The 18,010-nt window shown below is 30.2% G+C and overlaps 9 non-coding genes across 9 annotated transcripts; all 9 read right to left on the reverse strand.

The window, feature by feature from the left end:
- Positions 1 to 1,021: 1,021 nt before the first annotated feature.
- On the reverse strand, positions 1,022 to 1,094 carry TRNAI-UAU (transfer RNA isoleucine (anticodon UAU)). The gene has a single exon. It is a non-coding gene; the product is annotated as a tRNA-Ile (tRNA).
- A 1,924-nt stretch (positions 1,095 to 3,018) lies between these two features.
- Positions 3,019 to 3,091, reverse strand: TRNAV-UAC (transfer RNA valine (anticodon UAC)). The gene has a single exon. It is a non-coding gene; the product is annotated as a tRNA-Val (tRNA).
- A 1,922-nt stretch (positions 3,092 to 5,013) lies between these two features.
- TRNAV-UAC (transfer RNA valine (anticodon UAC)) lies at positions 5,014 to 5,086 on the reverse strand. Its single transcript has one exon. It is a non-coding gene; the product is annotated as a tRNA-Val (tRNA).
- Positions 5,087 to 7,011: 1,925 nt separating this feature from the next.
- On the reverse strand, positions 7,012 to 7,083 carry TRNAV-UAC (transfer RNA valine (anticodon UAC)). The gene has a single exon. It is a non-coding gene; the product is annotated as a tRNA-Val (tRNA).
- Positions 7,084 to 9,012: 1,929 nt separating this feature from the next.
- TRNAV-UAC (transfer RNA valine (anticodon UAC)) lies at positions 9,013 to 9,085 on the reverse strand. Its single transcript has one exon. It is a non-coding gene; the product is annotated as a tRNA-Val (tRNA).
- Positions 9,086 to 11,009: 1,924 nt separating this feature from the next.
- On the reverse strand, positions 11,010 to 11,082 carry TRNAV-UAC (transfer RNA valine (anticodon UAC)). The gene has a single exon. It is a non-coding gene; the product is annotated as a tRNA-Val (tRNA).
- Positions 11,083 to 13,021: 1,939 nt separating this feature from the next.
- TRNAV-UAC (transfer RNA valine (anticodon UAC)) lies at positions 13,022 to 13,094 on the reverse strand. Its single transcript has one exon. It is a non-coding gene; the product is annotated as a tRNA-Val (tRNA).
- Positions 13,095 to 15,019: 1,925 nt separating this feature from the next.
- Positions 15,020 to 15,092, reverse strand: TRNAV-UAC (transfer RNA valine (anticodon UAC)). The gene has a single exon. It is a non-coding gene; the product is annotated as a tRNA-Val (tRNA).
- A 1,922-nt stretch (positions 15,093 to 17,014) lies between these two features.
- Positions 17,015 to 17,087, reverse strand: TRNAV-UAC (transfer RNA valine (anticodon UAC)). The gene has a single exon. It is a non-coding gene; the product is annotated as a tRNA-Val (tRNA).
- Between the last annotated feature and the right edge of the window lie 923 nt (positions 17,088 to 18,010).

An 18,010-nucleotide genomic window follows, 5' to 3' on the forward strand; every position in this document is an offset into this window, starting at 1 on the left:
GACTTTAATAATTGTATAGTGGGTACATAGATAAAGATAGTTGTAACATGGTTGACCAAACTTGCATTACCCAACATTTAAAATACAAATTTAGCAAAGAGCAATGTGTGCAATGTTGAATAAACCTGCATATTCCCATTTTAAATAAAGAATTTTTGAAGCTTTTCAAGTGAATATTTATAATTTGAAAAACTATATACACAAAAATCATTATTTCTAACATTTTGACCAATTATCATCTGCAGGTGTCACACTTATCAAAATCACTTTTCAGTGATTTTTCTTGCCATGTTACCATAAAGTGCCTGTATTACAAATACTACATATAAATAAATGCCCTTTCACAACATAACTTAAGCATAATACTCGAAAAAGACTTTAGTAATAATCAATATACTACAGTATCTATCCAGAAGTCAAATCTATCAGCATTTTTGCTAAACTTGCACATAGTAATTATGGAAATATTTATTTACATTTAAAGTAAATAATCTGGAAGTGAATATTAGCTACATCAAAACATGATTGCAGTTTATCATGCATTAATCATGCAATACCAAACCTTGGCAGCATTATCAAGTTGCTAGTGAAGTCATGTAAACAGTGAAGTCCTGGAAAGAATAGCTGTGCTTTGGTGAACTGGTGATGGAAATGTTGGTTTAAGTGATTTATTTAACTGTACTCAGTTAAGATGATTTATGGAAAAAGGTAGTTAGATATGATACTACAATTTATTTGTTTACTATAAATGAAATATATGATACATTGCTACCAATTTCTTATAAAACAAGAAGATTATTTGAATCTGCTCCAGATTTTTAATCAGTTGTTTGCTGTAATAAGTTATTTTATAATTAAAAGCTAATAGATATTAAAAATAACATTTATTTCCATATTTAGAGAAGAAATTGAATTTTGTAAGTGAACAAATGACATGTTTCACATTGAGCAGTAGCAGGTCAGATGTTATAAGAATGATAGTGAAGAAAATTTTCATAAATCATAAATTAGTGCAAAAATATGGTTCCACTGGGGATTGAACCCAGGACCTTCTGCGTATAAAGCAGATGTGATAACCACTACACTATGAAACCAATATGCAATACAATAACAAACTGTTAAATGTTTTGGTTGTCCTGACAGTCGTAGTGATTTTTGGTAAACTGTTCCGGATTATCGGTGAAACGTCAAAGTGATTGTTCTTTCATTATATATAATTTTAAAAAAACAGAGCACCATATTTTTGGCAAATTGACCCAATACTTAATAGTGGTACACCTAGCTAAAGAAAGTTATAGCCTGGTTGACCAACCTTGCATAATTAAACATTTAATATTAATCTTTATTAAAAAGCAATGACTGCAATGATAAATAAATGTGTATATCCATTTTAAAGTAAGCATTTTGCAAAGTTTTTTAAGTGATTATTTTTAATTTGAAGAAAACAAATATACAAAATTCTTTATTTCTAACATCTTGACCAATTATTATCTACTGTAAGTACTTTTTTCAAGATCACAGTTTACTGGATTTTTTAATAAATATGGGTTCACTTGGGATTGAACTCAGGACTTTCTCCGAGTAAAGCAGATATGCTAACCACTATGTTATGAAACCACAACATAAACTGTTCTCACACTAGAAGATATTTATGGTCATCTTGACAATCAAATGCCCCAAAATCTGAGGTACACACTAAGTGATTTTGTTTAAAAATACAATTATATGTCGCACAACACTGAATTTTCAAATGTCCGCAATTAAGCAGCATGACTTAGTCATGAAAAAATGCAGAAAATATGGTCAGTTTATCGAGAACCTCCAAGTACCACATAGTGCACTAATATAGTAGGCTGAGATTTTTTTTATCTTGGCTGACCGATTCAATAACCGAAGGAGTGTGTTTGTGACCATCAGTTCTCTGATTTATCGGAAATACACCAAATGGTCATTTAAAAACACTACCCAGTAAAACAGGATGAGCAACCAATTTTTTGCAATTGACTTTAATAATTGTATAGTGGGTACATAGATAAAGATAGTTGTAACATGGTTGACCAAACTTGCATTACCCAACATTTAAAATACAAATTTAGCAAAGAGCAATGTGTGCAATGTTGAATAAACCTGCATATTCCCATTTTAAATAAAGAATTTTTGAAGCTTTTCAAGTGAATATTTATAATTTGAAAAACTATATACACAAAAATCATTATTTCTAACATTTTGACCAATTATCATCTGCAGGTGTCACACTTATCAAAATCACTTTTCAGTGATTTTTCTTGCCATGTTACCATAAAGTGCCTGTATTACAAATACTACATATAAATAAATGCCCTTTCACAACATAACTTAAGCATAATACTCGAAAAAGACTTTAGTAATAATCAATATACTATCTATCCGGAAGTCAAATCTATCAGCATTTTTGCTAAACTTGCACATAGTAATTATGGAAATATTTATTTACATTTAAAGTAAATAATCTGGAAGTGAATATTAGCTACATCAAAACATGATTGCAGTTTATCATGCATTAATCATGCAATACCAAACCTTGGCAGCATTATCAAGTTTCTAGTGAAGTCATGTGAACAGTGAAGTCCTGGAAAGAATAGCTGTGCTTTGGTGAACTGGTGATGGAAATGTTGGTTTAAGTGATTTATTTAACTGTACTCAGTTAAGATGATTTATGGAAAAAGGTAGTTAGATATGATACTACAATTTATTTGTTTACTATAAATGAAATATATGATACATTGCTACCAATTTCTTATAAAACAAGAAGATTATTTGAATCTGCTCCAGATTTTTAATCAGTTGTTTGCTGTAATAAGTTATTTTATAATTAAAAGCTAATAGATATTAAAAATAACATTTATTTCCATATTTAGAGAAGAAATTGAATTTTGTAAGTGAACAAATGACATGTTTCACATTGAGCAGTAGCAGGTCAGATGTTATAAGAATGATAGTGAAGAAAATTTTCATAAATCATAAATTAGTGCAAAAATATGGTTCCACTGGGGATTGAACCCAGGACCTTCTGCGTGTAAAGCAGATGGGATAACCACTACACTATGAAACCAATATGCAATACAATAACAAACTGTTCAATTTTTTTGTTGTCCTGACAGTCGTAGTGATTTTTGATAAACTGTTCCGGATTATCGGTGAAACGTCAAAGTGATTGTTCTTTCATTATATAATTTAAAAAAAACAGAGCACCATATTTTTGGCAAGTTGACCCAATACTTAATAGTGGTACACCTAGCTAAAGAAAGTTATAGCCTGGTTGACCAACCTTGCATAATTAAACATTTAATATTAATCTTTATTAAAAAGCAATGACTGCAATGATAAATAAATGTGTATATCCATTTTAAAGTAAGCATTTTGCAAAATTTTTTAAGTGATTATTTTTAATTTGAAGAAAACAAATATACAAAATTCTTTATTTCTAACATCTTGACCAATTATTATCTACTGTAAGTACTCTTATCAAGATCACAGTTTACTGGATTTTTTAATAAATATGGGGTCACTTGGGATTGAACTCAGGACTTTCTCCGTGTAAAGCAGATATGCTAACCACTATGTTATGAAACCACAACATAAACTGTACTCACACTAGAAGATATTTATGGTCATCTTGACAATCAAATGCCCCAAAATCTGAGGTACACACTAAGTGATTTTGTTTAAAAATCCAATTATATGTCGCACAACACTGAATTTTCATATGTCCGCAATTAAGCAGCATGACTTAGTCATGAAAAAATGCAGAAAATATGGTCAGTTTATCGAGAACCTCCAAGTACCACATAGTGCACTAATATAGTAGGCTGAGATTTTTTTTATCTTGGCTGACCGATTCAATAACCGAAGGAGTGTGTTTGTGACCATCAGTTCTCTGGTTTATCGGAAATACACCAAATGGTCATTTAAAAACACTACCCAGTAAAACAGGATGAGCAACCAATTTTTTGCAATTGACTTTAATAATTGTATAGTGGGTACATAGATAAAGATAGTTGTAACATGGTTGACCAAACTTGCATTACCCAACATTTAAAATACAAATTTAGCAAAGAGCAATGTGTGCAATGTTGAATAAACCTGCATATTCCCATTTTAAATAAAGAATTTTTGAAGCTTTTCAAGTGAATATTTATAATTTGAAAAACTATATACACAAAAATCATTATTTCTAACATTTTGACCAATTATCATCTGCAGGTGTCACACTTATCAAAATCACTTTTCAGTGATTTTTCTTGCCATGTTACCATAAAGTGCCTGTATTACAAATACTACATATAAATAAATGCCCTTTCACAACATAACTTAAGCATAATACTCGAAAAAGACTTTAGTAATAATCAATATACTATCTATCCAGAAGTCAAATCTATCAGCATTTTTGCTAAACTTGCACATAGTAATTATGGAAATATTTATTTACATTTAAAGTAAATAATCTGGAAGTGAATATTAGCTACATCAAAACATGATTGCAGTTTATCATGCATTAATCATGCAATACCAAACCTTGGCAGCATTATCAAGTTTCTAGTGAAGTCATGTGAACAGTGAAGTCCTGGAAAGAATAGCTGTGCTTTGGTGAACTGGTGATGGAAATGTTGGTTTAAGTGATTTATTTAACTGTACTCAGTTAAGATGATTTATGGAAAAAGGTAGTTAGATATGATACTACAATTTATTTGTTTACTATAAATGAAATATATGATACATTGCTACCAATTTCTTATAAAACAAGAAGATTATTTGAATCTGCTCCAGATTTTTAATCAGTTGTTTGCTGTAATAAGTTATTTTATAATTAAAAGCTAATAGATATTAAAAATAACATTTATTTCCATATTTAGAGAAGAAATTGAATTTTGTAAGTGAACAAATGACATGTTTCACATTGAGCAGTAGCAGGTCAGATGTTATAAGAATGATAGTGAAGAAAATTTTCATAAATCATAAATTAGTGCAAAAATATGGTTCCACTGGGGATTGAACCCAGGACTTTCTGCGTGTAAAGCAGATGGGATAACCACTACACTATGAAACCAATATGCAATACAATAACAAACTGTTCAATTTTTTGTTTGTCGTGACAGTCGTAGTGATTTTTGGTAAACTGTTCCGGATTATCGGTGAAACGTCAAAGTGATTGTTCTTTCATTATATATAATTTTAAAAAAACAGAGCACCATATTTTTTGGCAAATTGACCCAATACTTAATAGTGGTACACCTAGCTAAAGAAAGTTATAGCCTGGTTGACCAACCTTGCATAATTAAACATTTAATATTAATCTTTATTAAAAAGCAATGACTGCAATGATAAATAAATGTGTATATCCATTTTAAAGTAAGCATTTTGCAAAGTTTTTTAAGTGATTATTTTTAATTTGAAGAAAACAAATAAACAAAATTCTTTATTTCTAACATCTTGACCAATTATTATCTACTGTAAGTACTCTTATCAAGATCACAGTTTACTGGATTTTTTAATAAATATGGGTTCACTTGGGATTGAACTCAGGACTTTCTCCGTGTAAAGCAGATATGCTAACCACTATGTTATGAAACCACAACATGAACTGTTCTCACACTAGAAGATATTTATGGTCATCTTGACAATCAAATGCCCCAAAATCTGAGGTACACACTAAGTGATTTTGTTTAAAAATCCAATTATATGTCGCACAACACTGAATTTTCATATGTCCGCAATTAAGCAGCATGACTTAGTCATGAAAAAATGCAGAAAATATGGTCAGTTTATCGAGAACCTCCAAGTACCACATAGTGCACTAATATAGTAGGCTGAGATTTTTTTTATCTTGGCTGACCGATTCAATAACCGAAGGAGTGTGTTTGTGACCATCAGTTCTCTGGTTTATTGGAAATACACCAAATGGTCATTTAAAAACACTACCCAGTAAAACAGGATGAGCAACCAATTTTTTGCAATTGACTTTAATAATTGTATAGTGGGTACATAGATAAAGATAGTTGTAACATGGTTGACCAAACTTGCATTACCCAACATTTAAAATACAAATGTAGCAAAGAGCAATGTGTGCAATGTTGAATAAACCTGCATATTCCCATTTTAAATAAAGAATTTTTGAAGCTTTTCAAGTGAATATTTATAATTTGAAAAACTATATACACAAAAATCATTATTTCTAACATTTTGACCAGTTATCATCTGCAGGTGTCACACTTATCAAAATCACTTTTCAGTGATTTTTCTTGCCATGTTACCATAAAGTGCCTGTATTACAAATACTACATATAAATAAATGCCCTTTCACAACATAACTTAAGCATAATACTCGAAAAAGACTTTAGTAATAATCAATATACTATCTATCCAGAAGTCAAATCTATCAGCATTTTTGCTAAACTTGCACATAGTAATTATGGAAATATTTATTTACATTTAAAGTAAATAATCTGGAAGTGAATATTAGCTACATCAAAACATGATTGCAGTTTATCATGCATTAATCATGCAATACCAAACCTTCGCAGCATTATCAAGTTGCTAGTGAAGTCATGTGAACAGTGAAGCCCTGGAAAGAATAGCTGTGCTTTGGTGAACTGGTGATGGAAATGTTGGTTTAAGTGATTTATTTAACTGTACTCAGTTAAGATGATTTATGGAAAAAGGTAGTTAGATATGATACTACAATTTATTTGTTTACTATAAATGAAATATATGATACATTGCTACCAATTTCTTATAAAACAAGAAGATTATTTGAATCTGCTCCAGATTTTTAATCAGTTGTTTGCTGTAATAAGTTATTTTATAATTAAAAGCTAATAGATATTAAAAATAAAATTTATTTCCATATTTAGAGAAGAAATTGAATTTTGTAAGTGAACAAATGACATGTTTCACATTGAGCAGTAGCAGGTCAGATGTTATAAGAATGATAGTGAAGAAAATTTTCATAAATCATAAATTAGTGCAAAAATATGGTTCCACTGGGGATTGAACCCAGGACCTTCTGCGTGTAAAGCAGATGTGTAACCACTACACTATGAAACCAATATGCAATACAATAACAAACTGTTCAATTTTTTGGTTGTCCTGACAGTCGTAGTGATTTTTGGTAAACTGTTCCGGATTATCGGTGAAACGTCAAAGTGATTGTTCTTTCATTATATATAATTTTAAAAAAACAGAGCACCATATTTTTGGCAAATTGACCCAATACTTAATAGTGGTACACCTAGCTAAAGAAAGTTATAGCCTGGTTGACCAACCTTGCATAATTAAACATTTAATATTAATCTTTATTAAAAAGCAATGACTGCAATGATAAATAAATGTGTATATCCATTTTAAAGTAAGCATTTTGCAAAAATTTTTAAGTGATTATTTTTAATTTGAAGAAAACAAATATACAAAATTCTTTATTTCTAACATCTTGACCAATTATTATCTACTGTAAGTACTCTTATCAAGATCACAGTTTACTGGATTTTTTAATAAATATGGGGTCACTTGGGATTGAACTCAGGACTTTCTCAGTGTAAAGCAGATATGCTAACCACTATGTTATGAAACCACAACATAAACTGTACTCACACTAGAAGATATTTATGGTCATCTTGACAATCAAATGCCCCAAAATCTGAGGTACACACTAAGTGATTTTGTTTAAAAATCCAATTATATGTCGCACAACACTGAATTTTCATATGTCCACAATTAAGCAGCATGACTTAGTCATGAAAAAATGCAGAAAATATGGTCAGTTTATCGAGAACCTCCAAGTACCACATAGTGCACTAATATAGTAGGCTGAGATTTTTTTTATCTTGGCTGACCGATTCAATAACCGAAGGAGGGTGTTTGTGACCATCAGTTCTCTGGTTTATCGGAAATACACCAAATGGTCATTTAAAAACACTACCCAGTAAAACAGGATGAGCAACCAATTTTTTGCAATTGACTTTAATAATTGTATAGTGGGTACATAGATAAAGATAGTTGCAACATGGTTGACCAAACTTGCATTACCCAACATTTAAAATACAAATTTAGCAAAGAGCAATGTGTGCAATGTTGAATAAACCTGCATATTCCCATTTTAAATAAAGAATTTTTGAAGCTTTTCAAGTGAATATTTATAATTTGAAAAACTATATACACAAAAATCATTATTTCTAACATTTTGACCAATTATCATCTGCAGGTGTCACACTTATCAAAATCACTTTTCAGTGATTTTTCTTGCCATGTTACCATAAAGTGCCTGTATTACAAATACTACATATAAATAAATGCCCTTTCACAACATAACTTAAGCATAATACTCAAAAAAGACTTTAGTAATAATCAATATACTACAGTATCTATCCAGAAGTCAAATCTATCAGCATTTTTGCTAAACTTGCACATAGTAATTATGGAAATATTTATTTACATTTAAAGTAAATAATCTGGAAGTGAATATTAGCTACATCAAAACATGATTGCAGTTTATCATGCATTAATCATGCAATACCAAACCTTAGCAGCATTATCAAGTTGCTAGTGAAGTCATGTAAACAGTGAAGTCCTGGAAAGAATAGCTGTGCTTTGGTGAACTGGTGATGGAAATGTTGGTTTAAGTGATTTATTTAACTGTACTCAGTTAAGATGATTTATGGAAAAAGGTAGTTAGATATGATACTACAATTTATTTGTTTACTATAAATGAAATATATGATACATTGCTACCAATTTCTTATAAAACAAGAAGATTATTTGAATCTGCTCCAGATTTTTAATCAGTTGTTTGCTGTAATAAGTTATTTTATAATTAAAAGCTAATAGATATTAAAAATAAAATTTATTTCCATATTTAGAGAAGAAATTGAATTTTGTAAGTGAACAAATGACATGTTTCACATTGAGCAGTAGCAGGTCAGATGTTCTAAGAATGATAGTGAAGAAAATTTTCATAAATCATAAATTAGTGCAAAAATATGGTTCCACTGGGGATTGAACCCAGGACCTTCTGCGTGTAAAGCAGATGTGATAACCACTACACTATGAAACCAATATGCAATACAATAACAAACTGTTAAATTTTTTGGTTGTCCTGACAGTCGTAGTGATTTTTGGTAAACTGTTCCGGATTATCGGTGAAACGTCAAAGTGATTGTTCTTTCATTATATATAATTTAAAAAAAACAGAGCACCATATTTTTGGCAAATTGACCCAATACTTAATAGTGGTACACCTAGCTAAAGAAAGTTATAGCCTGGTTGACCAACCTTGCATAATTAAACATTTAATATTAATCTTTATTAAAAAGCAATGACTGCAATGATAAATAAATGTGTATATCCATTTTAAAGTAAGCATTTTGCAAAGTTTTTTAAATGATTATTTTTAATTTGAAGAAAACAAATATACAAAATTCCTTATTTCTAACATCTTGACCAATTATTATCTACTGTAAGTACTCTTATCAAGATCACAGTTTACTGGATTTTTTAATGAATATGGGTTCACTTGGGATTGAACTCAGGACTTTCTCCATGTAAAGCAGATATGCTAACCACTATGTTATGAAACCACAACATAAACTGTTCTCACACTAGAAGATATTTATTGTCATCTTGACAATCAAATGCCCCAAAATCTGAGGTACACACTAAGTGATTTTGTTTAAAAATCCAATTATATGTCGCACAACACTGAATTTTCATATGTCCGCAATTAAGCAGCATGACTTAGTCATGAAAAAATGCAGAAAATATGGTCAGTTTATCGAGAACCTCCAAGTACCACATAGTGCACTAATATTGTAGGCTGAGATTTTTTTTATCTTGGCTGACCGATTCAATAACCGAAGGAGTGTGTTTGTGACCATCAGTTCTCTGGTTTATCGGAAATACACCAAATGGTCATTTAAAAACACTACCCAGTAAAACAGGATGAGCAACCAATTTTTTGCAATTGACTTTAATAATTGTATAGTGGGTACATAGATAAAGATAGTTGTAACATGGTTGACCAAACTTGCATTACCCAACATTTAAAATACAAATTTAGCAAAGAGCAATGTGTGCAATGTTGAATAAACCTGCATATTCCCATTTTAAATAAATAATTTTTGAAGCTTTTCAAGTGAATATTTATAATTTGAAAAACTATATACACAAAAATCATTATTTCTAACATTTTGACCAATTATCATCTGCAGGTGTCACACTTATCAAAATCACTTTTCAGTGATTTTTCTTGCCATGTTACCATAAAGTGCCTGTATTACAAATACTACAAATAAATAAATGCCCTTTCACAACATAACTTAAGCATAATACTCGAAAAAGACTTTAGTAATAATCAATATACTATCTATCCAGAAGTCAAATCTATCAGCATTTTTGATAAACTTGCACATAGTAATTATGGAAATATTTATTTACATTTAAAGTAAATAATCTGGAAGTGAATATTAGCTACATCAAAACATGATTGCAGTTTATCATGCATTAATCATGCAATACCAAACCTTGGCAGCATTATCAAGTTGCTAGTGAAGTCATGTGAACAGTGAAGTCCTGGAAAGAATAGCTGTGCTTTGGTGAACTGGTGATGGAAATGATGGTTTAAGTGATTTATTTAACTGTACTCAGTTAAGATGATTTATGGAAAAAGGTAGTTAGATATGAAACTACAATTTATTTGTTTACTATAAATGAAATATATGATACATTGCTACCAATTTCTTATAAAACAAGAAGATTATTTGAATCTGCTCCAGATTTTTAATCAGTTGTTTGCTGTAATAAGTTATTTTATAATTAAAAGCTAATAGATATTAAAAATAACATTTATTTCCATATTTAGAGAAGAAATTTAATTTTGTAAGTGAACAAATGACATGTTTCACATTGAGCAGTAGCAGGTCAGATGTTATAAGAATGATAGTGAAGAAAATTTTCATAAATCATAAATTAGTGCAAAAATATGGATCCACTGGGGATTGAACCCAGGACCTTCTGCGTGTAAAGAAGATGTGATAACCACTACACTATGAAACCAATATGCAATGCAATAACAAACTGTTCAATTTTTTGGTTGTCCTGACAGTCGTAGTGATTTTTGGTAAACTGTTTCGGATTATCGGTGAAACGTCAAAGTGATTGTTCTTTCATTATATATAATTTTAAAAAAACAGAGCACCATATTTTTGGCAAATTGACCCAATACTTAATAGTGGTAAACCTAGCTAAAGAAATTTATAGCCTGGTTGACCAACCTTGCATAATTAAACATTTAATATTAATCTTTATTAAAAAGCAATGACTGCAATGATAAATAAATGTGTATATCCATTTTAAAGTAAGCATTTCTCAAAGTTTTTTAAGTGATTATTTTTAATTTGAAGAAAACAAATATACAAAATTCTTTATTTCTAACATCTTGACCAATTATTATCTACTGTAAGTACTCTTATCAAGATCACAGTTTACTGGATTTTTTAATAAATATGGGTTCACTTGGGATTGAACTCAGGACTTTCTCCGTGTAAAGCAGATATGCTAACCACTATGCTATGAAACCACAACATAAACTGTTCTCACACTAGAAGATATTTATGGTCATCTTGACAATCAAATGCCCCAAAATCTGAGGTACACACTAAGTGATTTTGTTTAAAAATCCAATTATATGTCGCACAATACTGAATTTTCATATGTCCGCAATTAAGCAGCATGACTTAGTCATGAAAAAATGCAGACAATAAAATGCAGACAATATGGTCAGTTTATCGAGAACCTCCAAGTACCACATAGTGCACTAATATAGTAGGCTGAGATTTTTTTATCTTGGCTGACCGATTCAATAACTGAAGGAGTGTGTTTGTGACCATCAGTTCTCTGGTTTATCGGAAATACACCAAATGGTCATTTAAAAACACTACCCAGTAAAACAGGATGAGCAACCAATTTTTTTCAAAATTGACTTTAATAATTGTATAGTGGGTACATAGATAAAGACAGTTGTAACATGGTTGACGAAACTTGCATTACCCAACATTTAAAATAAAAATTTAGCAAAGAGCAATGTGTGCAATGTTGAATAAACCTGCATATTCCCATTTTAAATAAAGAATTTTTGAAGCTTTTCAAGTGAATATTTATAATTTGAAAAACTATATACACAAAAATCATTATTTCTAACATTTTGACCAATTATCATCTGCAGGTGTCACACTTATCAAAATCACTTTTCAGTGATTTTTCTTGCCATGTTACCATAAAGTGCCTGTATTACAAATACTACATATAAATAAATGCCCTTTCACAACATAACTTAAGCATAATACTCGAAAAAGACTTTAGTAATAATCAATATGCTATCTATCCAGAAGTCAAATCTATCAGCATTTTTGCTAAACTTGCACATAGTAATTATGGAAATATTTATTTACATTTAAAGTAAATAATCTGGAAGTGAATATTAGCTACATCAAAACATGATTGCAGTTTATCATGCATTAATCATGCAATACCAAACCTTGGCAGCATTATCAAGTTGCTAGTGAAGTCATGTGAACAGTGAAGTCCTGGAAAGAATAGCTGTGCTTTGGTGAACTGGTGATGGAAATGTTGGTTTAAGTGATTTATTTAACTGTACTCAGTTAAGATGATTTATGGAAAAAGGTAGTTAGATATGATACTACAATTTATTTGTTTACTATAAATGAAATATATGATTCATTGCAACCAATTTCTTATAAAACAAGAAGACTATTTGAATCTGCTCCAGATTTTTAATCAGTTGTTTGCTGTAATAAGTTATTTTATAATTAAAAGCTAATATATATTAAAAATAACATTTATTTCCATATTTAGAGAAGAAATAGAATCTTGTAAGTGAACAAATGACATGTTTCACATTGAGCAGTAGCAGGTCAGATGTTATAAGAATGATAGTGAAGAAAATGGTCATAAATCATAAATTAGTGCAAAATTATGGTTCCACAGGGGATTGAACCCAGGACCTTCTGCGTGTAAAGCAGAGGTGATAACCACTACACTATGAAACCAATATGCAATACAATAGCAAACTGTTCAATTTTTTGGTTGTCCTGACAGTCGTAGTGATTTTTGGTAAACTGTTCCGGATTATCGGTGAAACGTCAAAGTGATTGTTCTTTCATTATATATAATTTAAAAAAAAACACAGCACCATATTTTTGGCAAATTGACCCAATACTTAATAGTGGTACACCTAGCTAAAGAAAGTTATAGCCTGGTTGACCAACCTTGCATAATTAAACATTTAATATTAATCTTTATTAAAAAGCAATGACTGCAATGATAAATATATGTGTATATCCATTTTAAAGTAAGCATTTTGCAAAGTTTTTTAAGTGATTATTTTTAATTTGAAGAAAACAAATATACAAAATTCTTTATTTCTAACATCTTGACCAATTATTATCTACTGTAAGTACTCTTATCAAGATCACAGTTTACTGGATTTTTTAATAAATATGGGTTCACTTGGGATTGAACTCAGGACTTTCTCCGTGTAAAGCAGATATGCTAACCACTATGTTATGAAACCACAACCTAAACTGTTCTCACACTAGAAGATATTTATGGTCATCTTGACAATCAAATGCCCCAAAATCTGAGGTACACACTAAGTGATTTTGTTTAAAAATACAATTATATGTCGCACAACACTGAATTTTCATATGTCCGCAATTAAGCAGCATGACTTAGTCATGAAAAAATGCAGAAAATATGGTCAGTTTATCGAGAACCTCCAAGTACCACATAGTGCACTAATATAGTAGGCTGAGATTTTTTTTATCTTGGCTGACAGATTCAATAACCGAAGGAGTGTGTTTGTGACCATCAGTTCTCTGGTTTATCAGAAATACACCAAATGGTCATTTAAAAACACTACCCAGTAAAACAGGATGAGCAACCAATTTTTTGCAATTGACTTTAATAATTGTATAGTGGGTACATAGATAAAGATAGTTGTAACATGGTTGACCAAACTTGCATTACCCAACATTTAAAATACAAATTTAGCAAAGAGCATTGTGTGCAATGTTGAATAAACCTGCATATTCCCATTTTAAATAAAGAATTTTTGAAGCTTTTCAAGTGAATATTTATAATTTGAAAAACTATATACACAAAAATCATTATTTCTAACATTTTGACCAATTATCATCTGCAGGTGTCACACTTATCAAAATCACTTTTCAGTGATTTTTCTTGCCATGTTACCATAAAGTGCCTGTATTACAAATACTACATATAAATAAATGCCCTTTCACAACATAACTTAAGCATAATACTCGAAAAAGACTTTAGTAATAATCAATATACTATCTATCCAGAAGTCAAATCTATCAGCATTTTTGCTAAACTTGCACATAGTAATTATGGAAATATTTATTTACATTTAAAGTAAATAATCTGGAAGTGAATATTAGCTACATCAAAACATGATTGCAGTTTATCATGCATTAATCATGCAATACCAAACCTTGGCAGCATTATCAAGTTGCTAGTGAAGTCATGTAAACAGTGAAGTCCTGGAAAGAATAGCTGTGCTTTGGTGAACTGGTGATGGAAATGTTGGTTTAAGTGATTTATTTAACTGTACTCAGTTAAGATGATTTATGGAAAAAGGTAGTTAGATATGATACTACAATTTATTTGTTTACTATAAATGAAATATATGATACATTGCTACCAATTTCTTATAAAACAAGAAGATTATTTGAATCTGCTCCAGATTTTTAATCAGTTGTTTGCTGTAATAAGTTATTTTATAATTAAAAGCTAATAGATATTAAAAATAACATTTATTTCCATATTTAGAGAAGAAATTGAATTTTGTAAGTGAACAAATGACATGTTTCACATTGAGCAGTAGCAGGTCAGATGTTATAAGAATGATAGTGAAGAAAATTTTCATAAATCATAAATTAGTGCAAAAATATGGTTCCACTGGGGATTGAACCCAGGACCTTCTGCGTGTAAAGCAGATGGGATAACCACTACACTATGAAACCAATATGCAATACAATAACAAACTGTTCAATTTTTTTGTTGTCCTGACAGTCGTAGTGATTTTTTGTAAACTGTTCCGGATTATCGGTGAAACGTCAAAGTGATTGTTCTTTCATTATATAATTTAAAAAAAACAGAGCACCATATTTTTGGCAAGTTGACCCAATACTTAATAGTGGTACACCTAGCTAAAGAAATTTATAGCCTGGTTGACCAACCTTGCATAATTAAACATTTAATATTAATCTTTATTAAAAAGCAATGACTGCAATGATAAATAAATGTGTATATCCATTTTAAAGTAAGCATTTTGCAAAATTTTTTAAGTGATTATTTTTAATTTGAAGAAAACAAATATACAAAATTCTTTATTTCTAACATCTTGACCAATTATTATCTACTGTAAGTACTCTTATCAAGATCACAGTTTACTGGATTTTTTAATAAATATGGGGTCACTTGGGATTGAACTCAGGACTTTCTCCGTGTAAAGCAGATATGCTAACCACTATGTTATGAAACCACAACATAAACTGTACTCACACTAGAAGATATTTATGGTCATCTTGACAATCAAATGCCCCAAAATCTGAGGTACACACTAAGTGATTTTGTTTAAAAATCCAATTATATGTCGCACAACACTGAATTTTCATATGTCCGCAATTAAGCAGCATGACTTAGTCATGAAAAAATGCAGACAATATGGTCAGTTTATCGAGAACCTCCAAGTACCACATAGTGCACTAATATAGTAGGCTGAGATTTTTTTTATCTTGGCTGACCGATTCAATAACCGAAGGAGTGTGTTTGTGACCATCAGTTCTCTGGTTTATCAGAAATACACCAAATGGTCATTTAAAAACACTACCCAGTAAAACAGGATGAGCAACCAATTTTTTGCAATTGACTTTAATAATTGTATAGTGGGTACATAGATAAAGATAGTTGTAACATGGTTGACCAAACTTGCATTACCCAACATTTAAAATACAAATTTAGCAAAGAGCATTGTGTGCAATGTTGAATAAACCTGCATATTCCCGTTTTAAATAAAGAATTTTTGAAGCTTTTCAAGTGAATATTTATAATTTGAAAAACTATATACACAAAAATCATTATTTCTAACATTTTGACCAATTATCATCTGCAGGTGTCACACTTATCAAAATCACTTTTCAGTGATTTTTCTTGCCATGTTACCATAAAGTGCCTGTATTACAAATACTACATATAAATAAATGCCCTTTCACAACATAACTTAAGCATAATACTCGAAAAAGACTTTAGTAATAATCAATATGCTATCTATCCAGAAGTCAAATCTATCAGCATTTTTGCTAAACTTGCACATAGTAATTATGGAAATATTTATTTACATTTAAAGTAAATAATCTGGAAGTGAATATTAGCTACATCAAAACATGATTGCAGTTTATCATGCATTAATCATGCAATACCAAACCTTGGCAGCATTATCAAGTTGCTAGTGAAGTCATGTGAACAGTGAAGTCCTGGAAAGAATAGCTGTGCTTTGGTGAACTGGTGATGGAAATGTTGGTTTAAGTGATTTATTTAACTGTACTCAGTTAAGATGATTTATGGAAAAAGGTAGTTAGATATGATACTACAATTTATTTGTTTACTATAAATGAAATATATGATTCATTGCTACCAATTTCTTATAAAACAAGAAGACTATTTGAATCTGCTCCAGATTTTTAATCAGTTGTTTGCTGTAATAAGTTATTTTATAATTAAAAGCTAATATATATTAAAAATAACATTTATTTCCATATTTAGAGAAGAAATAGAATCTTGTAAGTGAACAAATGACATGTTTCACATTGAGCAGTAGCAGGTCAGATGTTATAAGAATGATAGTGAAGAAAATGGTCATAAATCATAAATTAGTGCAAAATTATGGTTCCACAGGGGATTGAACCCAGGACCTTCTGCGTGTAAAGCAGAGGTGATAACCACTACACTATGAAACCAATATGCAATACAATAGCAAACTGTTCAATTTTTTGGTTGTCCTGACAGTCGTAGTGATTTTTGGTAAACTGTTCCGGATTATCGGTGAAACGTCAAAGTGATTGTTCTTTCATTATATATAATTTAAAAAAAAACACAGCACCATATTTTTGGCAAATTGACCCAATACTTAATAGTGGTACACCTAGCTAAAGAAAGTTATAGCCTGGTTGACCAACCTTGCATAATTAAACATTTAATATTAATCTTTATTAAAAAGCAATGACTGCAATGATAAATATATGTGTATATCCATTTTAAAGTAAGCATTTTGCAAAGTTTTTTAAGTGATTATTTTTAATTTGAAGAAAACAAATATACAAAATTCTTTATTTCTAACATCTTGACCAATTATTATCTACTGTAAGTACTCTTATCAAGATCACAGTTTACTGGATTTTTTAATAAATATGGGTTCACTTGGGATTGAACTCAGGACTTTCTCCGTGTAAAGCAGATATGCTAACCACTATGTTATGAAACCACAACCTAAACTGTTCTCACACTAGAAGATATTTATGGTCATCTTGACAATCAAATGCCCCAAAATCTGAGGTACACACTAAGTGATTTTGTTTAAAAATACAATTATATGTCGCACAACACTGAATTTTCATATGTCCGCAATTAAGCAGCATGACTTAGTCATGAAAAAATGCAGAAAATATGGTCAGTTTATCGAGAACCTCCAAGTACCACATAGTGCACTAATATAGTAGGCTGAGATTTTTTTTATCTTGGCTGACAGATTCAATAACCGAAGGAGTGTGTTTGTGACCATCAGTTCTCTGGTTTATCAGAAATACACCAAATGGTCATTTAAAAACACTACCCAGTAAAACAGGATGAGCAACCAATTTTTTGCAATTGACTTTAATAATTG

This window comes from Pseudophryne corroboree, chromosome 11, assembly GCF_028390025.1.
Source record: "Pseudophryne corroboree isolate aPseCor3 chromosome 11, aPseCor3.hap2, whole genome shotgun sequence".
NCBI lineage: Eukaryota > Metazoa > Chordata > Amphibia > Anura > Myobatrachidae > Pseudophryne > Pseudophryne corroboree.